At 32.8% G+C, this 25,724-nt stretch overlaps 1 protein-coding gene across 2 annotated transcripts in view; it reads right to left on the reverse strand.

Annotated features, from left to right (window-relative positions):
* Nucleotides 1-25,724, reverse strand: part of LOC118185457 (sodium/potassium-transporting ATPase subunit alpha-like) — a 364,057-nt gene that overhangs the window by 240,195 nt on the left and 98,138 nt on the right. The window contains exon 1 of one of the 2 annotated variants that reach the window (XM_085825309.1): nt 23,437-23,584. The exons of the other annotated variant lie outside the window; for it this stretch is intronic. The gene's annotated coding sequence lies outside the window, so the exon portion shown is untranslated. Of the gene's footprint in view, nt 1-23,436; nt 23,585-25,724 lie in introns of those variants that run through there. 2 annotated transcript variants of the gene reach the window in all.

Here is a 25,724-nt window from a genome sequence, read left to right on the forward strand (position 1 = left end):
AAGAAACTTTTATGGGCATTATAAAAAATGCAACACAAAAAGTGTGACTCCAGTACGACAAAAATTGACGGAGATATTTGATATTAAATTCGGATTAAATTAAATCATGTTGAGGGGCCGTACACATGCTGAAATGCGAAATGTTTGTATTTGTACATAGCTAAAAATAATATCTCAGTTTGGAAAAGGTTGCCTGAATATAGCAATGTGTGGGAGGGCTTTCTGACTATGGAGAAGAATACCTTCGTGGGGGAACTTTCTAAGGGAAACTGGCTCATATTTTAGTGTGTGTATAGGGGGCCCTTAATTGTATCCTATTCGAACATTTATCACCCACGCGGTTTGATAAATGTTCGATATCTATAAATAAGAGATAATCATTAATTTATCTTTCATGAGGCCTGGCAAATAGACAGTTTTCAAAAGTTTTGCAGATCAACTCTTCGCAGGATCTTCAGTTTGTTTCAGTTCTGTGTAATAAACTAAGCGACTTAAAAGCAAAAAAAAGTTTTTTCTAAATAATTTTTATCTTTAATTTTTTAAACAATACCTAAATGATATTAGTTTATAACACAATTAACTTACATAATTTATAATGCTTTTAATATGTATAATATAGTGAACGACTGACTTTTAGTAACATCTACAGGGTTATTGTAATTAATAAAACATGTACGTAACGCCATGTATTAAACACCTTGATACAGACACTCGTTTGAGTACCGTTTTCTATTTTAAAGTATATTGCCACCATATTGCAGACTTTAGGGCAATAAACATAAAATGCCTTTCACTGCGATTTTAATTTTATTGAGCAGCTTCTTTGTTATGTTCTCCATCTGACAGGAGATTTCAGTCAGAAGATTTACAAAAAATTTTAAAAAGCTTTTATCTCATCACTTGTAAAAAAAGGGGCAAACTAAACATCTTGCGGCATTATCTAAGATCTGTTTAAAAGCTTGGCCGCATGCCAGATCTTCCAGCTCCTGCTGTCAACGTTCTCTTCCTGATCTCCCAGCTCCTTCTAATCAATTTGATCAATTTCGTTAGCAAATGTTCGCGGATTTAGATACTGCGGTTTAATAATTTAATTCTTATCCCGACAGAAATATTTACTAAGTTATATTACGATAGACAACAAATCACACGTGAAAAAAACAACGCTTATTTAAATATTAGATGTGGGGGGAGGGGAGTGAAGATTTTGGGTATAGTTAAAATTGGTTAATTTTTGAAAAATTTTTAGCTAAATTGTTAAGTTATACTGAAAGACATAGTGCGCAGAATCCTTTTCACATAACGTGTTAATTTTTTCACAAAATACTTGAACTTTCAAAATCATAAGCATTTAAATATCTAAATCCATATCCTAGGATATCATTTAATTTGAACTGGCAGAACAATTTTAAAATTAACAGTTTTTAAAAAGCTACATAAACTGGATTCAAATAACAGCAACAAAGATGATAAATGTAAAAAGAACTTTCCGCGAAAATGAAAATCAATCATATTTCTAATAGGAAAACGGAAGCGATTCATATACTAGGGAAGCTGCTTGAATTGTTGCGGTATATGGTAGATAATCGACATCATGATAGTTAGTAATCAAACGCATAAAAATACATGAGATAAAAAAGATTTATAAAATTCCATAATCACATATACAGCAGGCAACATGAAAATTCTAGTCCTCATTATATAACTTCTAATTAACATAAACGATGACAGTAATTCCACAGAACTTATGTCGTCGAGGTGCAAACACCTCAAAAATTGTTTTTAAGATCATAGATACAAGGTTCAGCAGAGGAAGAATGGCATTAGTGTAGACCAGCGATTCTCAACCTTTTGACTAACGCTACCATCTAAAACAAAATCTGAACACCTGTAGTACTACCACTACAAAGTACTACTCCCACCATCACTCTTGAACAAAGCTCAGATCGCATAAATTTACGAGTGTTAGAGAAAAAACTCAATCAGGATGTTGGAGTTTTAATTTTTGAATTTAATAGTTAAAAATACTTTGCTTCTTTTGCGTACCTCCTATTTTTCTCTTGAGTACCACTGGTTGAGAACCCCTGGTGTAGACTATGGTACAACATATAACTAACTTAGACTGGATTACATTGGGTTGGCAAGAAAGTAATTTCGGTTTGCGCATATAGATTAACATTATGTTCGTTTTGTTATTCTTCTGTCAATCTTATAATTTCATTTCTTTTGAGATTTGGCAGCTTACACTTTTAGGTTGCTGTAGACTCCGTGTACTGTTTTACAACTGTTAGTTTATGGTCTATTTCAACATGGAGTGAGAAGTAAACCATTTCGACATATTTGAACTTTTTTATTTTTTCTAAGGCAAGCAAGCGGCTGAGCCTCGCAAAGACATATGTGAAGTTTATTGTGTTGATTGCTTATAAAAATTTCCATTCTACAGATTTCTCCCTGGAAGATGACGAATGTTATGGCCGACATTCTGAAGTTGATGATGACAAAATTAAAGCACAGATAAATCGAATCATCATATAACTATAAGAGAAATTCCAAAAAGTTTAAATGTATAGTACGTAAGAACTGAAAATCACGTAAGATGTCTTGGACTCGTTAAGAAGCTCGATATTTGGGTTTCGCGTGAACTGAACCAAGTTCACTTAACACAGAGAACTAATATTTGAAATACGCATTTCAAACATAATGCAATCGACTCTTTTTGAAGCGAATTATCATAAGTGATGGAAAATGGATCGTCTACAATAACATTAATCGAAAAAGACACAGGCACGATGATGTAACCGAAAAAAACAAAGTTAAATAAGATGAATCAACACAAATCATATCGAAAGCTAAATTACATCAGAAAATGATCGTGCTGTCAGTTTAGTGGGATTTTAAAAGGTGTCATACCATGTCATACCGCGGAACCATGAAGTTACCAAAAAGATGGCAAAATGTCATCGAACAGAATGGAGGTATTTGACAGATTAAATTTCATTTTTATACAGTAAAAAGTGAATTTTATTTCACACTAAAAAAACGAAAATTTCTTGCCAACACTAGATAAAACTAAAGATTTAGTAGTAGGAACTGTTGAATTTTACCTTACTCGTACGTTTTTCGTTGACATTTTCATGCCTTATATTCACAGGATATTAAAAATATATAAAATTCGTAGAAACGAAATTAAGTACTTCATGCGACAACCCTTACTTCGATCTCGGTCAAAGCATCAGCACAAACTTTCATGCAGATTTAAACATTTTCTTTTCCCCAAATTTAAGCTAAAAATATAAATGTGTTCAGGAATAATAAAGCGAATTTTTAACATATTCTCTATTCTTCGTGATTACTACCACTTTAAGACTTTCCTCTTTGAAAGTAACCATTATTTTCGAGAACACAAATATAAGTATTGATTATTACTTATCTAAGACTCACATCCCCTTGAAAACACTAAAATCATTTGGAACGAAAGATGGTTGACTTATAGAAAGTTCACTGCAATTTTTCTAAAAAATTCCTACAGTAATTAAAAGCAGATAAAAACAATCCAAAAATATATTAAATCAACAAAAACTATCTATTGCTGAAGCTAACTAATAACCTCTCATTAATGTTGTAATGGATAGCGAAAGAGTACTTAAGTGTACTTGCAGTGGATATACTGCCATCAAGACGGACATTGACAGAAAATAGTTCAGAACTAAATTATTACACAAAAATGCAGGATTCAAAGATAAGATAATATAACGCATTTTAATATAACGACTGCAGTTTTTTAAATTTGTACTTAACATTCTAAAACTAATAATTTTGTTAAGAGTTTATCTGTTAAAATCTAAGAGTTTCTTTTATTTTGCAAAACTTTTAATATGAAAATTTTTAACATGAAAAATGGGTATTTTATAACAAAATGTACTCAGAGTAATCGAATTAGTGTCACAATTCCACGGAAATGTAGTTCGGAATTTGAGACAAAGGTAACTTCTACTAAAGCGGTTACTGCTCAAAGATCTGATCCCAAATAGGTATACCAAGAAGATCAATACAGAAAATTACACATCCTAACAAGCGAGGGATTGTTTCCCACAAACTACTCAAGAGCAAGGAAGGACATCGATAATTGATATGACTTTGAAATTTTAAGGTCAATGAGAAAAAAAATTCATCCATAAAAGAAATATGGGCATTCATTACAGTTCTTTTCATAACGAGTGCTGTAAAATTACCAAGAATAAGTGATTAGTGGTCAAATAACGCAATGCTTGGAAATGAAATGGTGAAAAAAATGATGAGCAGAAAGAGATTTTTGGAAATCATCAAGCATTATTTTCATTTGTCTGACAGGAAAACTGAAGTTAAAAATAGCGAAGAGAACTTTACATATGCACAAAAATTAGAGCTCGTCATTTCATATTTCAGAAACAAATTTCAGCAACATTTTGCGCCTTATGCTAAAGTATCAATTGACGAAGCGCCAATTAAATTTAAAGGTAGATTAGGAATCATGCAATATATGCCTATGAAACCAGTTAAAGATATAGATGCTCTGCACATCTCGCTTAGGATATACTTACAACTTTGAACTTTATTGTGGTAAAAAAGATCAGACACCAAGGTCAGGAATGGGTTTAGTATATGACGTAGTTATGCACTTGATAAAAGCACTTAAAAAGGGCCATGAAATCTATTTTGACAGATTTTTCACCAGCGTAGACTTGATGTCCGAGTTATATAAATCTGGACAATTATCATGTGGAAGTGTGATGACAAATCGAAAAAACATGCCCGAGAACATCAAGCAAATGAAGCTGGGAAATCAATACGATAGCGTTGTTATGCAATGCAAAAGTCTGCCGAATTTACTTTATTCATTCTGGCTTGATAAAAAATTGATACATATCATTTCCACAAACTGTAAAAATGAACCATGTTTTACTACAAGAAGAAAAGGCTCCGAAAAAATGTAGTACCATGTCCACTCGCATTTGTCAGGTACAATAAGAATATGGGAGTTGCGTCGAAAATATTACTCAGCTTCTGTATAAATTTTGGTTCCTTTTAGACACAGCAGTGAATAACGCCTTTATAGTTCATAGAGTCACTAACTATCCAATCCTAAAGCGACCAAAGTAGCTATATGACTTCAAATTAGAACTGATTGAAGAATCCGCATCGCAAAATGTTTCGAAAACGAACCTCAGGTATATTTTCGCCTACTGCATTTCATGATCAAGAACGTCGAAAAATTAATGGTCGTAAACGCACTTATGCTCGATGTAAAGAATTAGGGAAAAAGACAAACTTGGAGAGGTATATTGAAAGTTCTTGGGAGGTGATATATGCAGAATGTGCTTGTGCAAAACATGCTTTTAGATTTCGAATTTCAGCTGCTAAAATACGAAAAAGAAGCTTTTCAGGGCCATACAATTTCAGGTACAGTTCACTTATCAGGACCGGATTCAGAAATGCATGCATGGATGGATGGGTGACCGAAAAAATGCCCACAGGAAAAAAGGTTACAGGAAAAATGCTCACACAGAAATATGCCCACATAGAAAAATGCTCACTTAGAAATAAGCTCATAGATATATGCTCACATGGAAATAAGCCCACTGGTAAATAAAATACGTAGAAATATCCTTACATTAATCAATCGATAATTAATCGATTTGAACATCGTACACCTAATTGAATTTTTCGAAGAAAAATTATTTAAATTAACAAAACATCTATGGTGTATATATATATATATATATATATCAAAAACTGTATAACTTATGTGTAGATTTAGTTGCTATATAAGATTAACAAATGGGCCGTTTTGAATTAGGAAAAAGAGAGGAGGAACTGAAACAGAATATACAGTGAAAAATTGTTACAATTTTAATTGTTAAGAAAAAATAGTAGTAAGTATAAGTTAGACATTTTATAATATAAACATTTAGAAGAATAAGCAAATAGAAATAATTATTTTATTTAAATTACGTAAATACCTTGTTATATATAAATCATGCATATTTCACATAAACTTGTAAGGTATTTCTCCCGCCTTCTTAGCATGCCTTCGTGGTGTTGTGGTCTGCACGCTGGGCGCGTATTCCAGGGGTCTGTGGTTGGATTCCCGATGAAGGCTTTACTCAATTTTCACATCTCCTGTTTCCAAAATACCTAATATCTCTACAAACTTAATGAATATTAGCTAATATATGTAAATATCTAATTTTATCATCGATTTCTTCATAGTTTCTTACGTGATTCGCCATTACCAAATGTAAGTTTTCATATTTTCTAACTAAGGTTTATTCCTCACAAAGATGGGATCAAACAACTGATCAACAAATGGAAAGACGCTCATTATTTTTATTTTTGCAAAAGGAAAAACAAAGTGAAATAAACTAAAATGAAACAATAACGCACCACATTAACTTAAAAATAGCAACTTAACGTGAAAAGAAAGTACATGAAGTGAAATCTTAAATCTCTATTCAATAAAAGAAAAAACAAGAAATTCCTGTAAAAATGAAATTTTAAAAAAGAAAATTATTTATTTATATTATATTCATCATGGGGTGTTAAAGTAGCCGATTGTATGTGGCAAAGTACAAGAGGATTGGCGAAGGCATGGGAGTGATTTTCCCAATGAAAATTGGCTCGTATTACACGTGATAATAATAAATATATGTACTTTGCTTAGCGGGGTCCATTTTATATCCTTTATAAAAACCCAGGAATGTTTCGGTACTTGACAGAATTATGACAAAATATCTAATCTTTAAACCATTTTAGCTATTTTATCATAAATTTTAAACAGCAATAAAAGTGCAATTTAAAAATTTAAGGATTATATTTACTTTGAATCAATTTATTCCTTCTTATAAAAATAAGGGAAGTAAACAAAATCTCAGTCGTGATCATAACAAAGCCAGAAAGGCTTGTTGGTCCGACCTTTAGTATAGGTTTATTAAGAACGGGGTCAAAGGCTAATGGAATCTTTGTTAGAAAGTACAAAGGATGCCATTCGAAATCTTCACACCTATTTTCTGTGTTAATGAACGGTAAGGGGAGGAAATTGCTGTAAAACTGGAAAAGTATTTCGGGCGGTTCGGTATTTTGAGGATACAGATTAGCGAAGAGTCTGGATTTCAAAGAGTTAATAGAAACTGGTTCTTATTTCCCTTACACAATGGAAAGGGGAAAAAAAAAACAAAACAAAACAAAACAAAAAAAACACGAAAACTCTTATGCAGCCAGGCGGTCACCAGAATATAAGCTTGGGTCGAACTATCAGTATTCAGCGGTTTTACCGCTCGGCAGCTAGTAGGTCGCATTCTAAGAAAAGCTGGCTCTTATTTAAATTTTACACATAAACAAAATTACGAAGACACTCATGCAGCCATTTAATTTGCAGGTATTCGAACCCCGGGCTAGGATTCTGCGGTTTTATTCAATCAGTCGTTGGTAGCCGTCATTAAATATGACAAAGACTTAGAGACATTAGGTATTCTTTGCAGGAGTAGATGAAAAATGAGCAATGCCCTTACCAGGACTCGAACCACCGAGCATGCTGACCACCACACCACGAAGGCATGCTAACAAAGGCGGGAGAAATACCTTATAATGTGTGCCTCACGATATGGATAGCTTCATGGAGCACTTTCAGAGAAAAGAAACTATATGCTCCTATTCATATTAAACAACAGGAAAACCAAATTGGCCAAAATTAGAACACCGGTCAAACTCCCATCGAGTTCAGCCTGTGTATTCTAATGGCATATCGTAGCACTTCTTCATTCGCAAATAATTACCATGCCGCATGCAGTGTCTTTTCAAACAATGATAAGACTTCATACATAGAATATAATTTGACGGCTTAAAATTATTAGCAGTTGTCAAAACAGGAATTTGCGTCCATAGTCTCTCACTGTTACATTGATTACAGTTAACTGGATATGGCAAAGAGCACGAGAATAATCTGTCTGTGAGGCGGGATGACTTTAAAATTCAAATTGTATTTGGTTTTCGGCAAAGAACTGACTGTGATGGGCTCGGCTATCATCGCGTCAAGGTTTCTAGAAATAAATTCTATAAAATCTAAGAATTAGCGGAAGGATAGTTGCTAGAAATATAATAACTGAAAGAATAACTAGTTTAGATATAAGGGTAGAAAAACCATGGAAAAAATGGTATTCAATAGCCCCTTGGAACCTTCATCGTTATAAATACATCATGCAAGATATTTATAATAATGCACAATTTAGAAAGATCCTCAAAATTCTTTTCAGAAATTAAATCAGCTGTTACTCATGAGATTAAAATTATAAACTTTTTAAAATTAAATCACGCAATTAGTGAATGTTAATGAAAGGAAATTACATTAAAATTGAATAATGAATGGAATTATTGAATGGAAAATGTTAGAACTCTACACTACACTCACTACAGAAGGCAAATAGTAGAGAAATTACGTAATTAAAATACTGCAGAAAGCAAATTATTGAGATATTATTAAGTACATTAAAATTCTCTATTTTTTGGTTCCCTGATTTAGTTGCCATTTGTTTTAAAGCTGTGCATATTATTAACATTTATATAGAATTTAGACATACAGCACAATCGTCAGTTAAACGGTCCTAGAGCATGACTTTATCATTTTATATTATATAAGCTACTGTAACAACAGTAAGACAGAATTAATTATATTCAATTTAATCACATCATTCTAAAGATTATTCAAATCAGAATATCAGTTACATTTATTTTAAATAAAAAAAATAGCTAAAAGCCTCAAGTTAAGAAAAATAAAAGATCAATTAATGCAACATGCATCTGAAAGTATTGCAATGCGTTCATAAATTTGACAAGCATAACTTTATTTTAGCTGAAATTAAGGAAAAGTCTTTTTTAAGTTACGATTCCAGTGAACTGATAGCAGTGTTTTATTGCAGTTCGTTATATTAATCAAAAGAAATATTTCCGATTTTCTAATTTATTTACTAAAACCAAAGCATTTCTGCCACTGACATTAAAGCTGGAGATCAATTTTGCAATATAAAGCACATTTTTTTTCTTACAACCTATCGTCAAATATCTTATAGATGACCGAATACTATAATTTCAGTGACACTTTTTAATGCTAAGTTCATTTTGATCAGACTGCTTTACGGAAAATGGATTCAGCATCTAGAAATGAACATGTAAGATTAATATTGGTTTGTTATTTCTAAAAATTATACTTGAAAAAGTATCTACCATAGTAAACGCCTCTCCATAGGGTATGACAGCAATAAATTTCATTCAAATTTAAAAGAACATACAGCCTCTAATGACCGACTTCTTTATTTTCCAAGAATTTAAGCGACTCTAAAACATCCCGAAATTCCTCGTAACCCTACATAAAAAATAATTTGCCTTATAAAAACTAATAAAGTAGAAGTCCTCGAATGTCTTAATCGGGCCTTGTTAAATAAATTGCATACATTAAAACTTGGAAACCTTACCAGCTGGTTAAAGTAGCCACCCGATTCTTTATTTATAGTATACTTCATATAAGAAATAATTATAGAAATGTTTCCTAAAGCGATTACCTGTATATTTTGTGAACAACAACGAAATAATCTGCAAGCTAAATATTTGAACCTGCAAATGGGGACATGTTTTTTCTTCGCTCCCATTTTAAACATATTAAGTGAGCTTTTAAGCTACCCTTTATAATTTCAGCAATTACAAGAGAAGCTTAAGAAATGGCACTACTTTAAACATTTTTTTTTTCTTTCACCAGGAAGATTTTCATAAGAAGACTGAATATATAGTTTGTATGGTTTTGTTTATTTAATTATGGCAAAGCACACTAGGGCTATCTGCCTAAGGGGAGGGTTGCCTTCGTGGATGACTTTTGCTTTCATTCATATTTTAGAATTGACTTTCTAAGGGAAACTGGCTCGTATACACGTTACACATGGGGAAAACAACGAAAACGCCCATGCAGCCAAGCCCGTTAGCGGGATTCGAACCTCGTACCGAACTACCAGTGTTCAACGACTTTACAGCTCGGCCGCTAGTGGGCTCATATACGAGTAGTTTGTACGAGAAATGTTTCCTAAAGCGATCACCTACATATTTTGTAAAGAACGAGCTGCAAGCTAAATGCTTGAACCTGTAAATGTGGACACATTTCTTCCCTTCCATTTTAGACATAGAAATAAAAAGGTAGCTTTTAAGCATGGAATTGAGCATTAGCATGAAATTAAATAGGTAGCTTTTAAGCATGGAATTTAACATTAGCATGAAATTAAAGAGGTAGCTTGCAGCTTATAAGAGAAACTTAAGAAATGATGATTCACACAGCTTTAAAAAAAAATTCCTTCATTCGGAAAATTTTCATAGGAAGACGGAAAATATCCTTTGTATGAAAAGCATTACCTTCCGAACATCTGAATTAGGTAATCCTATGATTTAATAAGTCGTAATTTCTGAAGCCTCATACACAGCTTCGATGTAGGAGATCCAAATGCCAACATCTCTATAAGCATTTTTAAAGAAATTGGTGTTCACTTTCCTACTTTTATGACTCGATATTTTAGGATGATTTGAAAGTCTGCTAAAATCTAAGCACTAGGGCCTGGCAGAAGGGAAACCACTTCTGTAGCTTTACAAAAGTGAATTCATTTGATTAAAACTATTCTTCAATAGCTATATTTTTTTCTCAAATTATTAATAAGTGGGAATTCTGTATTACTAATTTGTCATTATTATTTTTTTGCCTATGTAAACGAGAAGTATTTTTAGCAAAATGGCGTAGAATATTTTCGATCTTTGAGAAAAAGAGCTTTATATGTAACCACAACTAGTCTAATATAGATCTTTTCTTCAATTTTGAAATTCTGTTTAGCTTATTATATTAGTTAATTGGAATACCGACGAAAAGTAATTAAGAGTTTTGGCGCATACATACATTAAGCCAATCTTCGTTGATAATTTTTGTCCTATTTCCGAGTAACTTCGTTTGATTCTTCTTTTTATATCATGTCATAAAATTAATATTAACAGAGATCGAAAACTTATCTATAACTCAAATCCCGATTATTTTTCATATCAACAGATTAGAAAAATATACTCTTTTTAAATATCAAAACCGCCCATGCTTAAGAATTTTTGTTCGACAAAAATTCCTATTTCCTTAATACCCGTAGGAAGTAAGCTACTAGAGTGACAAAGTTAACAATAGTCTATTCAAGTGACGTAAATTGCTTTGGATCGATTGCGAAGTTTCACCCCTCGTTCAGTATTGCAACAGCAAGCATCAATAGTCTTCTAAATTCCTAGCTAGCGTATTCAAAGACGTGGACGTCATACATGTCTTACATGTATAAAATGACTAGTTTTAAGGCAGTACACCTTTAAGCTCTAGAAGAGTAGCAAAATTATAGGATTAAATAAAAAAAAATACCAATTTTCATAAAAATGAAATGAAAATTCAATAAATACATTTATGATGAATTATATGAAGACGGAATAGCTGCGCAGAATTTTATTATTATTATTGGTACTTATATGAAATAAAAAAGTGTTGTACAGTGTATATATATGTGTGTGTGTGTAAGAAAAATAAGGAATATGTAAAAGATTAAATTAGCAGTGTAAATTAATTTTCCTTCTCTCTTTTAAAAAATAGTAATCTCTATTTGCACTGCGTCATTTCTAGATTAATCCATGTCATATAACTCTTACATAAATCTGGTGATGTAAATGGAACTAAAACAGACATTAGTAATTTTACAGCAATATTAACTATCCAATCAAAATGCATTGAGAAGCAAAACTAACTCTGTCTGAATAAAGATTTCATTCTGAACATTTGCTCTTTTCGCTTGAGCTTTCATTCTGTTAAGACGCTTTGCTGCGATCATCTATGGGCTGCTATGATAGTTTCTACTGGTATGGTATCAAAATTGTGAATGTCCTGGAAGTGGGCACGAGTGGAGTGTTAAGTGTGGCCACAAAATGCGAATTTAAATAAATACTCGACTGCATATGCCTCAGAATGGATGGACGCTCTAAGCATCAAGTATCCACGCCATTAGTATTTCTCCGTTTCCACGTAGGTAGTGTTCCTACATCAATGCTTCCAAAATTGTGCTAATATTACTTTTATTAGCTCGACAGGATTGGATTTTGTGCTACTAACCTCAATGGAACATTTATTCATCAGTTGGATTCCTGTAAAATAGTATCTGCAATCTCATCATTCTAAAAGATGATATCGACTATTCAAATACTCGTGAACTATCATTATATATATATATATATATTACCACTGCAGTGTGTAAAGATAGATTCAGTTACAGAGTTACACTAAATTTTACAAATTACAGCTTTATTTAGCATGAAAACTTCTAATCATGCGCAAAAAATTATAGATGTCTATAGATTAATAATTAGTAAACCAACATATTATGAACTAATTTACTGCTGTCGAATATAAAAATTATGAATTTCAGTATTTATAAGAAGGGAAAAATAGTCTTTTGTTACTGAAATTTCTTCATGTAATTTCACTCATCAGCAGGATTTCAAATATTTGAGAATGAGAATATTAATAAATTTATATATATTTCATTCGGTTATTTACGAACTACTACGGTTTAGTAAACTTTAATATAGTGAAAAATAATTAGCATTTATGCTAATTTAATTTAATCTTTTCTTAAAAATCCTAAATGGGAAATAATTCCATTTGCAAAAGTTATGCCCAACCGCCTAACCCGGGAGGATAGCAAGCTGACTTACTGGTAGAGGAAGAGGGGCGGAAGACTCTCGGCCCCGGGATATTTTGCATCAAAATTGGGGGCGGAACTGAGGAATATATATATATATGAATGAAGTCGTATTGTCACTTGTATGGTGCTCAAGGTTCTAGTCAACGACAGGTCCAATCTTGCACTACTTACCACGATGAATTTCGTGGGCTTGTTCTGATTTTACTGTCAGTCAAGTGAGATAAGTCACAATAAAACAAATTTTATGCCCGTAAGTTTCAAACAAGTTGTCGAGTTGTTTGATGAAAGCAATATTTACAAATTATTATCTAGATATAAGTTAAATAGTTTACATTTTAACGATAAATATTGTAAAAAGAAAAACAACTAAGCTGAAGTTACTTGAAAAAGCTTTTGAATCTACGACAGCCAAGAATGCCAATTTTTTGCTGTATACTACAGAATGTTGATTTTGTAAATTTAAAGCGTTGATACTAGTAGAGCTTCAAAATGAACTTATATTCTGAATAAGAAAAACCAGAATAACAAGAATTTAGAATGATAAATTTTTAAACAATGAGTGTTTGAGATTGACAAAGCAAAAGGATTTTGTTATTAAAACTACGTTTTGGCAATCTTCACTTAAAGAAAATAAATTATTGTAATCATCTTATGCTTACAATTGTGAAAATCCGCATATTCACATTTAAATGTCTGAAATTTAGATAAAGTATTTAAAATGTCTGAAATTTAGATAAAGTATTTACATACAGGTGTTACAAACTTAAGAGGACAAGAAGAACTAGACGCTATAACTAGAACGACTATATAATCTCATAGGTGCAGGGGTGGGACTAAATTTTGATCAAAATTTGATGGGCTCAGACGTACGACAGTGAGACCAAATTTAATTTTAAAAAAAGATTAAAAATTTGATATACCAACCGAATTTTGATGTAAGACAATAAGGGATCCAAGGGTCTCCCTAATCCCTCCGAATGACTACCACTCCCCAAGTTAATAAGAACGTTGAGTATTCAGGGCTTAGTTTCTAAAATTAGAAATACCGGAGGCTTATAGAAGGACAGCAGGAAAGGTAAACAAAAGTAAATTAACAAAATTTTTAAATACATTAATTAAAAACAAACAGTAAATTAAAATGCCAGCGTTCATGTTATTTCGTACTGCAAGGAGATATCATATTTTTCTCAAAGACCGGAGTTAGACCGGAGTTTTTCATAGACCGGAGTTTTTCTCAAAGTTGTCGGAGCCAAGCTCCAGTGGATTCCCTCTGAATTCAAGCTCTGCGAACGCTGGTAGTTCCAGCCCTATTCAAAGGTGGGCATTCGAGCTGGTTGCACAAAATTTTCATGGTTTTCCCTAAATAAATGCAATCCAAATTCTCTCAGAATGTGCTCTATGAAAGGATCTCTCACCTTAGGCAGATAGCCCTCGCAACCTTTATCAATCAATATTTCATTTCGCATCTGTTCCCATTTCAGTGACAGATTTTTTTTTCGGGGGGGGGCATGAACAGAAGACAAACTGCCAATGGGCTAGCTTTAAATGAATAAAATTAACTGTCAAGATTTGTCAATCGATTCTGGCATAAGAGAAAAATATAGACACTTTATTATCGTCCTTTCGAAGGGTATACAATATCAGACTCCCACTTCTATAAAACAATGAAAGAAAAGTTTTGCTTCCTTTTATTTTACTGTAATATTTGGGCGAGCTAGTTCGACCAGCACTACTAGCGCAATCTGAATTTGATTTGCATCTTAATTCTAACAACTATTAAGACCAATCACAACCGTCAAATTAACTTAGGTAACTGTATTATTTATAATAATTCAAAATTACTGTGGACAAGTATCAAGGATGTTAAGTGTACCGATCAACCGAAAATCGGAATCACTCCCTTTAAGTTTATATCACTAATAAATATAATCGCCTAATGTTAAATTATGTCGCCTGATGGGTAAAATCTTAAGAAATTTACCTTATTTGCTCTTATGGCGCCAACTATAGGCCAGGCAACTATCAATCCAAGTGTTGTTAAAAGGTCCTACGGATCTTTCTACATCGTGTTGAAATCTCTATTATCTGTGGTAAAATACGTTAGATAAGGATAAATGCATTAGGATAGCATATGCTAACAAATGTTAAGAAAATCAAGAGATAGCACAGCCACTTCAAAAGAGTTACTGACATTTCAGTTTAAAGCCTTTTGAAACCAACCAGTCATGAGTTGATGCGATCTGTAAAGCAGTCATTCATCAAATGTCTGGCACCTAATTATTTCTATTCTGGGCGATTCTTACTACTATGATAGTAGTCAGCAAAGATATCCTTGTACTCTTGCCTCACTTCAACGGATAACAGTTTAAGTAATGAAACAGATCACATGAAGATTCTTTCCATATGAATCTATCATTTCAGCCACATTTATGGTTTTGATGCAAAATCTTAACTGCATGGACGAACGATAGGACAATGAAACCGTACACCCTACCGTTGTAGAATGAAAGTTAAGGAACAAATCAACTTTCATGGAACCATGGATAGCCCACCTTGGCTATCCATGGTTAATACCAAATAAGTTCCTTGCATAATATTAAATTATAAGGGTTTATAATACGGATATAAACGCATGGATCTTCTCCTTTATAGGAGAACATGCGCAAATTTTCTACAAAAAGATAACACACTGCAGAATTAGTCTTAATTTACGTGATTCGTACCTAGATGAGAACAGCCAAATAGATGTGGACAGTAGTAACAAGCACATGAAGTGGAGAAAAAGTAGACTTTTGTTTATAGGAAAAAATGTAATGTTTAAACACAATGAATATGCTTTTATTGTCATAATTCGGTTTCCTATAGCGAAGACGTTACCTCTCCAATATTTCATCTGCTTGTTACTGTCCTAATTTTATTACGAGAAATCTTAAATCTAGTCGGCGGTATCAAGACGTTAAACTGCAAATACCATTGTCGTGTCTGTGTTCTGGCTATCCTAATACCGATAAAAGAAGCTTTCAAGTAAGTGCACACATGAAAGTGTTTTTAACACACTTTTTTTTTTCCGATAAAGTTCACGATTTTAGAGATGGTGCTTCACTTGAAGGCAATCTCGATATTGATACATACCGTCTTATCGATCAACCGCATTCACGTAATGGGGTTGTAAATATTAAATGATTTTAAATGTTGACAGTGATGTCCCATCAAGCAAGCTACAGTTATCCAAAAATTTAAGAAATATCGCTGATGAAATTTTTAACAAAGAAAATGAAACCGAGTATGCCTCTAGCAATGAAATAAAGAAAAAGAAAAGAAAAAAGAAAAAAAAAAAAAAAGAAAGAAAGAAAGTCGAGAAACTGCTTCTCTTCCGATGCTGAAGTCGGTAAAATGTTACATGAAATAATATTCTTTTAAGGACTATTTAGTTAGGTTAACCTCGTAAAGAGAGAATAAAAATTTGATTGAAAACGTATTTCTTTCTCCCCTCCCCATAAAAAAGAGGGGGGGGAAGAGACTTTAAACAAAACATACTTTCCACCGAAAACTAGCTTTTATTCTAATTATTTCATTCAGAATAATATAAATCTTTAAAATATTTAATAAAAAGCTGTAAATTGCTATTTAAATTTTTATTATTACATTCAAAGTTTAAAAAAATATTCAATATGCATATTATTTGAAGGTTTTACAAAAATGTTATTTAAAAAAAAAGTTCGGTTAATCTTCGGATTATGGTAACTTGGCGATTTTTTGGTGACCAACCCTGCTACAGCAACCTGCTAATTTTGTTTTGGACGCCATTTTGTTTTCACGAAGTAAAAGCATGTTTTTTTTTTTTTTTTTTTTTAACTCAACATTTTTTCCAACAATCTGCTAGCCAAATTACGCTTATACTAGAACTTTTATGGAACAAAAATGCTTAATCATGACGAAGATTAGGTGCGAAATTGGGAGAAAGTGCAGAATCTCAAACTGCTTCCCGCGTTTTTAAGAATTGCACATACACGGTATCCATGTACACGGCGATCTATTTTCACTTAAAAAAACATCCCAGAATTGCACAAAAATGGCATTGCGCACACTCTTGACTTTATCCATGTACACTATTAAAGTCCTAGCTAGTAACCTTTATCTCCTTACCAAAATGTCGCCAAACTACCTGTTACCATATTCCAAAGATTAGCCAAAAGTTCTTTAGGTGCATCTAATGCTGAAAGCAAACAACCGTTTATAGAACTTTGAATTAACTTACAAGTATATCAGTTTTTATTTTATTACTTCTTTTTCATTCACACTTATTTTTATAATAAAATGCACGTTGTGCATTCATTATGATTTAAACTAAAAAAAATTCAGCTAATCTTTGGAATATGGTAACAGGTAGTTTGGCGACATTTTGGTAAGGCGATAAAAGTTACTTGCTAGCACTTTAGCAGTGTACATGGATAAAGTCAAGAGTGTGCACAATGCCATTTTTGTGCAATTCTGGGATGTTTTTTTAAGTGAAAACAGGTCGACGTGTACATGGATGATACCGTGTATGTGCAATTCTTAAAAACGCGGCAAGCAGTGCGCGATTCTGCACTTTCTCCCAATTTCGCACCTAATCTTCGTCATGATTAAGCACTTTTGTTCCATATAAGTTCTAGCATAAGCGTAATTCGGCTACCAGATTGTTTGGAAAAATGTTGAGTTAAAAAAAAAATGCCTTTACTTCGTGAAAACAAAATGGCGTCCAAAACAAAACTAGCAGGTTGCTGTAGCAGGGTTGGTCGCCAAATTTTCGCCGAAAAATCGCCAAGTTACCATAATTCAAATATTAACCAAATTTTCTCCTGGAAAATAACTACAGACTAAATTTTTTTCAAACCTCTAGGTGTTCATTGTTAACAGGTTTTAGTATAAGTATATAGCAGAGTTGGCCAAATTTCATGTCATTAAGAGCCGCACGTTTGAATTCAGGAATGTGCGATAACCGCATCTAGATTTTTTAAAAGCCACGAGTTCAAATTTACATCATTATAGAAGTAGTGGAGGAGGTTTTAAAGAGAAAGAAATCCCTGATAACTTAGTAGGAAGATTCTAAACTAATTAATTACTTCTTTTTGGACACTGAATAGTTTTAGTTTAATACATATATTTTATATGCACGAGCCGCATAAATTGCCTACGAGAGCCATATTAGGCTCGCGAACCGCACTTTGGCCACCCCTGGTATATAGTGAAAATTTAAGAATAAAAGTAGTATATATTTTGAATTACGTACCTCAAATTTTTGACTAGTCATTCAAAGCATTTTTAAAGAAAAAGTGGCTAGTACAACAAAATGAGGCAGAAACACAAAAAGTGAAAACGTCAAAATGGAATGAAATATTTCATAATGAAAGTATAAAAGACATTAATTCATATGCTCCCTTGAACTCTACATATTTTTTAAACTGTCATAAGTATGTACTAAAATTATATATGTTTTCTATTATTCATCTGTTATACGAAGGTTTCTTTAAACTCTTAAATTCTATTTATTTGAAATGTGCAGCTGTTTTTACTTCTACAAATCTATTTTATGATAATATTTATTAATTTAAAACTATACCTTATCGAAATAATTAAGAAAGACATATAAACACACAGAAGTTTAGTTTTCCCTGAGGTTTTATTGTATAATGTCCTGTTTATTTTCTGCTAAAAAAAAGGTGACAACAGCAGAAACAGCAAGAAAGTCATATTTTCACTAAAATCATTTTACACTTCTTCTTTACGTTCTTCACTTAGAACACTTAGAACGAAAGCATCGGAACCTTAAGAATTAATTAGGTGGGTGAATTTTTTAAAGCAGTGGTATTCAAACGTTTTGGCAGTGCGATCCCATTAAAAATGCAGACGACCCCCAAAAACAATTTCGCGATCCTAATCAGAGAGTCGACATTTAATATCATCAACGCAGACTTTTTAGGATTTTTATCCATTTTGCGACCCTACTATAAATTTTCCATAGTTTGAATACCATTGCTCCAAACCATAAATAACTTTTTTGGTCCATCATACTGCAGTACAAACGAAGTTAAATCACCGATGTCATATTCTGAGCAAAGTTCGTTCGAAAGAAGAAATTTGAGTTTGTTAAAAATAGATTAATGCCATATCAAAATCTTTTTATATTCCAGATTTCTCACTATTTGACCGAGTTCTCCCTCATCAAAATGGTTCTGCTGGGTCAAATCTTTGGGGCAAATTAAAGCTATCCACAACAGTATTAATGAATATTAATATATATATAGAGAGAGAGAGAGAGAAGTAGGCAAGGCTCAGGCATTTGCGCATTTTATGCAATCACTACACTTAGTACCCCGTATAAATTAAACACATTATTAATCCAAAGCGAATTATGCCTTTATTTATTTGTTGTTTATGAGAAACGCCCCCCCCCGAAAACGACATACGGGTAATCTCCTTCCTTGGACTCGTTTTGAAGGGAAGCTGATGATTCTACAAATGGCAGGCGCGTTAAAATAAGTGTGCGGTTATGATGGGTATCGGCTCGAAAATGAGGTAACAAATTTCCGTTTCAAATGCAACTGCCCCGCAAGCAATTTTGTGAGCTTTTTTTAAACATGGGAGTTTATATATATATATATATATATATATATATATATATATATATATATAAATACAAAAATAAATAAAAATAAAACTAGTGCTAAAATTGTAATCTGAAAGTATTTTACATACATTTTTCCAAGTATGTGCCTCTCCCACCCGACGGCATAATTAAAAATTTATTCATCGCACTTCAGTCTAGAAATAACATATAATAAATATCTCTGTCTCTTGCTTGTGACTTGGCTGAACTCTGCGAAAGACAATTCAGTTCTCCGGGGTAAAAACTTATCTCAAGTCTAAAGTGAGCCATAAAATGACGAGTGACGAGTAAGGTCAAAGGGCGAGGGAGAACGAGGAAAGAGAGGCAGTGTGGAAAAAGCGCTGAAAAAGGCCTTGAGGTATCATACAGCAAATTCAGTCAATGGGGCAAGTGACGCGTATAAAAAATGCAGAGATTTAGTACACAACGCTTTTTAATCAGTTGCTATTACTGATCCTAACATAAAATGGGTTTTTCTTAGATTTTTAAAATGTTCTTTTATAAAACGTACATGTCTTATATGCACTACCTAATGTTTATTAAGTGTATTAATATAAAGGATCAACTTTTCAGTAACTTATGTTAGACAAAAAAAAGCTTAGCTCAATTCACTGTATTTTAGTTCAATTTATGGTTCGAAAATGCCCACCAGCGGTCGAGCGGTTAAATCGCTTAACACTGGTTATTCGGTCCGGGATTCGATTCCAGGCGAACGGCTGGCTACATGGGTGTTTTCGTTATGAACCAGTTTCCCTTAGAATGTTCTTCACGAAAGCATCCCTCTCTTTAGGCAGATAACCCTCGTGTGTTTTGCCGTGATCAAATAAAACCAAACAAAGCCCTCAATATATCGAATATATGTAGGTGAGGTTATCGTACATGCAAATACCTCCAAACATTTGCTCCGAATTCCGCGCCAAGTTCGCTGCGGAATATGCAACTGGGGAAAAAAGAAATTAGAAAAATTAAAGCTACTTTCGTCTTAACAAAGTACAGGTAGCTAGAAAACTGCTTTGCAAAAATATCTCTTCACTATTTTATATATTTAAATGTATCGCAATAAAATTAAGAACAACATGGCGTTGATTTACATTTGGGATGATAGTCACACAGCATGTTATCAAATTAGAATATTTTAACATCAACGGAATATTTAAAGATTAATAAGGCATTTGAATTCCTTTTTTTTTCTCTTAAGTAACATTAAAATTTAACGCATCTTAAATTAAAAGAAAAATAAAAATCCCCATGAAAATTCTATTTTCCAAAGCAAAATTATGCATATTATGAAAATACGCGAATTCAAATTCCTGCCACAAAATTCGAGAAACGTTCATACAGCGACGATTTTCAAACTTGAAACCTTTTCAAAAAATACATAGCTTTATCATTACTTAAAAAAAAATTGACCTACAATGCGCAAGCGGTAAACAAACCAGAAAATATTTATTATGCTACTTCCACACTGTTTAGCGCCATTAAATTTACTCGAAAGTGGAACAGAATGAAGGCACTGGGAATAAATTCTTCCACTCGGTTAGTACTTCGAATTTTCAGTTCAGATAGCATAAGTAATATTACGAAACTTCGGATCCGCGCTTAACCTGTTTTGGAGTGCGTTACATGCTGTGCCGCTGAATTAATTAAAAAATATTTGCATAAACTTTTTCTCTTTAATTTATTTCGCGTCTTGCGTTTAAAAATGTTAGAAATATGCACGATTCTTTAGAGCAGCGGATTCCAAACTGCGGTGCACGTACCTGTGGGGGTTACCTGAAGGCACAGTCAGAGAGGACTACGTGAAAATATTATGTGTAATGACAGAAAACAAAGTATTGTAATAAATGCTGATAAAGAAAAAACCCAGAATATTCATAAAGTTTAAATTTAATTCCCGATGCAACTGTTACAAAACAAAATGTACGCAAAAGCAGTGTATTCAATTGTGACTAACGGCACCTACACCAGTCATATTGCTCGATATCTTACACATCGCAACTTACCAGCGGCAGAATGTACAAGTCGCGCTGACCACTGGTAGTTCGATCAGAGTTTCGAATACGCGAACGGGCTGGCTGCATAGTTTTCCTCAGAAAGTTCTCCACGAAAGCGTCCCCCCTCTAGGCAGATAGCTCTAAGGCTTGCCTTAATCACGTAAAACCTTACAGACAGAAGATACACAGAAATTTCTCATGGTCGCCCCCTCTCGGTACAGAATGAAAATAAAGCATCATTCGATGAACAAAAACATCGTAATTACGAGCGTCATCTCTAACTCGACTGCGTATATCAAAATCGTCTGAGATCAAGGGTGATCGTTTTAGGGAAGCTTTACTGCGTATTCATTATATTAATACTAATACTCGTTCTTGATCGTTTATAGAAAACATTCGTTAACAATCTTCTTATACTTGCAGTGAAGTACATTTTCTTTGACATGAGTTGAACAGCTCTCCGATGCATTACAAACGAATATGGTTAACTAATTATAGTAAAATACGAGAAGGCTCTCTGGTGAAAGGGATAGATGAATGAAAAATTTTCTCAACAGAATTCATTTACTTTATGTTAATACATGCGGTAAGTGATGAAAACCCCAAGCAGCCAGCAACCAGTAATCGGAGACTAACCAAATGTCTTCGGCTTCAACCGATATATCACCGATGGTGCGTAAGACAATCGAATAAAATACATTTGACACTTTTTTAATTTAGTTTTAAAAAAAAATAACATATGTGAGATAAGAATTTATTAAAAATTCCTCATTTTATTAAAATAAATAAAATATCATTATAAATATAATAAATATTATAACTCATTTATAAATAAAATATGCATATATGTCGTTCTTCAAAAAATTGTTTGCTACTCGGAAAGAAGAGGAGGAAGCAACTGATGGATTCCGCAAAATTATACCATAAAATTGTTCAAATGATAACCCGTTATCACGGATTTATGCGCTATTACTGCATTCTTAATAAAATATAAAACGAAAATTTTACTGTACGCAGAACAAAACTACTCTTCATAAAGTTAACTGATGAAAAATTTTATTACTGAATAAAGATAAATGATCAGTTAATCATACATCATATTGGATACTCTTGAATCGCGGAAACATTGGCAAAATTTAATTTACAATTTGATGTTACATTAGATTAAATAATTTTGATAAAGAAGAGGAGAGATGCTTTAAAGTGAAGCCGGTTGGGCAATCAAACTCGCATTTATGGGGGGCTGAGTAGGAGGTGAAACTTTTAATACAGTTTCGAAATATTCAAAGTCAAAATATTTTAAATGATTACTTTTACTTAAATTTAGCTCCTTTACAGATATTGATTATCTGAAATATGAAATTCCATATCAAACATCCCCAGCAATGGTATTCAAACTTTCGGTCTCGAGCCCATTTGGTGCTGCGAAAATTTATAGTGTGATTGCAAGGTAGATAAAACTTCTAAAAAATCTGAATTGTCGGTGTGTAACTAAGGGTCGATGCTTTGCATTGGGATCACAAACACTTTATGGGGTCGCACTGCCATAAAGTTTGAATACCACTGGTCTGGCCCGATTCAGAGATGGCCTTCTTAAAGAGGTGATCGCCATGAGAAGGTTAACTAGTATCAATAATATATTATTGCACTGGGTTCATACGTTACAACTAATAGGTGTTTAAAGCATAATCGTGAAAATTTTTATAAAACCGGCATTTCATAGTTTCTGAAATAAATGCATTAGAAAATAATAAATGAAAAAAAGACAAGGGGGAGAGAGAAAAATATAAAACATTAACGAATAATTAAAAAAATTAAGCATAATTTCAGTGTATCAGTATATTACACAACTAAAAAGATTCAACAAAATGCGAAATACAACATCCAGAGAATGCGACAATAAAATAAGAAAAAGTAGATTAATAAAATTATTAAAAAAAACTGTCATTTTTTTTTTTTTTTTTTTTTTTTAACACGGGACAGGATAGTAGTGAGTAACGATGTTTTGGCTTACTTTACACTCACGACGCCTGCATACAAATCCCACGTGTTCTTTGCAACCAGCTGCGCAAACTGTTGGTGGAGATCTGGGAAGTGTGATCGTTCGAGCTGCAACTTCTTTTCCTCGCCAAAATGAAATCGCTAGCCAACGCCTAATAGGCGCAAAGGCTTTCGCGCATGCGTCAGAAAGAACGCCAGCAGCCAGAAAGAGCGCTTTCGGTGTGAAGAAAGCGATATTTTCAGTCCGCTGAATTTATGCCGAAGAAAAATTAAATGATGATGATTTGGATTTATGGTGAAAGGAAACGGCTCTAATTTGGCTCCTGTTTTTTCTTATTTGGACAATCTTTAAGAAAGGAATTTTAATTATTTATTTCTTAAATCGTCTTTGAAATTCGAAAGCTAAACAATTTTATGCATTAAAATACCGTTCTTTAAAATGCATCTGCAGTTGAAGGAAATAAACTTAACATTGCGATTAGCTAAATTCGATTGCATGAAAGCGAATTGTATAATATGTATTCGAAATATTGTTAAATACAGTGGCTCACATTTGTTTTCGGACTCTTGTATTTTTTAAATTTATTTGCATTGACTTTGTACTAAATTTTGAAACACAAACGCCACTTTTTTTTTCCTCCATTTTAAGCCTTGCTTTTCATAAAATGAATATCATCAAAATACTCTTTGTAATAGGATAATTTATTGAGAACGTATTAGTCGATAACTCACATAATAATTCGCACACTTAAAACTTTTATTGAAATGTTTTGGCATATAAAGTTTCTTGTCATTACTTCTTGTTTTAAATTAAAATACATCACAAGAATTATCATCTACATTTGGAAATTATTACTTAGCAAAATATTTAACATAGCAGGATCTGTTAGAAATTTAATTATTCATCATTTTAAAGATACTAAAAATATTCGACATATTTAAAAATAAAATTTTTGATGTAAAGCATTCAGCTACCTTTGATGTTATAAAACGATGGAAATTGCGTAGAAGTGTTGAAAGTACATTGAGTCAAGACCACATTCCAGGCTAACACAAAGGAGTCGGAAGTTTGCACTACAAAAAATAAAATCAAACTCAAGTATTAATACTGTGAGATTCACAGTGGACTTAGAAAGACAGTTTGCAATAAAAGTTTCCCTGAACCTGTTAGGAGAATCATTAGAGCATATGGATACAGTGGGCGATCGGCAAGAAGAAAATTTTTCATCAACAAAAAAACAAGGAATATACGTCTGGCGTTTACAATACCTACGGTAAATAAAAATTTATCACATTAAAATAACGCTATATTTTCAAAAGGCATCACAGTTTAATACATTTAAATAGGCTGGATGAATTTCTGCTTGGTAAAAGCCGAAAAAAATTTAATCCGAAAAACTTGTAAACTATTAAACATGAGGGCGAAGCCATAATAGTTTGGAGATATTTCGCTGCCTCTGAGATGGGAAATATAGTTTAACAGAAAATAATACGGATGTGTATAAATATATAAATATTCTTAACGAAAATCCAGAGCCGTATTTAGACTTGATAAGGCCCTAAGCTATTTCAGATATGGGGCCCATTATAAGTCTGTTGTGCTATATTTATAAAATATTTTAATTTAATTTTTTAGGGGGGGGGAAGAGGGGCCCTAAGCTATAGTTTGTGTAGCTCATACGTAAATCTTGTACTGCAAAAACCTGAAAGCATGGGCAAGAAAACTTGGAATGCAAAATATATTCAAGTTCTGTCAGGATAACGGTACTAAACATACAGCCGTAAGTATTCATTTGTGGTTACTATACAGCTGTTCTGAGCTATTTCATATTATCAGGACTTAAATTCTATCGAACGTGTATGGAGTGAGTTTAAAAAAAATCAGAAAACATGAAATTTCTTCGAAAACTATACTAAAAATAATTCTGACCTAGAAATAGTACAAAACAGAACATTTTTACACGAAAAAAATCAGTTCAATCCATCCCAAAGAGTAGGAAGAGTGTAGTTTTAACTAAGGGGCTATCTAACAAAGCACTGAATGTCCTGTTATTTTCGTGTTTTTATTAAAGATAAACTCTTCCTCAAAGAGTCCGAATACTAATCTGGGTTCATTTTCAGATCAAAGCGTGAAACGTGAAAAAAATTAAAGTTATTTCGCTAGTATTCAGCTGCTGATATATGCAAATAAAACTGGACAACACAAGTGTTCGAAAATAAGCGTGAGCCACTGTATTTTTAAAGAAATTAACTGCATCAATATTTTAGAAAAGGAAAGAATTGATAACTATATTTGATTTC

This window comes from Stegodyphus dumicola, chromosome 10 (genome assembly GCF_044657685.1).
Source record: "Stegodyphus dumicola isolate Sdum_Otavi_A_Nest chromosome 10, ASM4465768v1".
In the NCBI taxonomy this organism is placed as follows: domain Eukaryota; kingdom Metazoa; phylum Arthropoda; class Arachnida; order Araneae; family Eresidae; genus Stegodyphus; species Stegodyphus dumicola.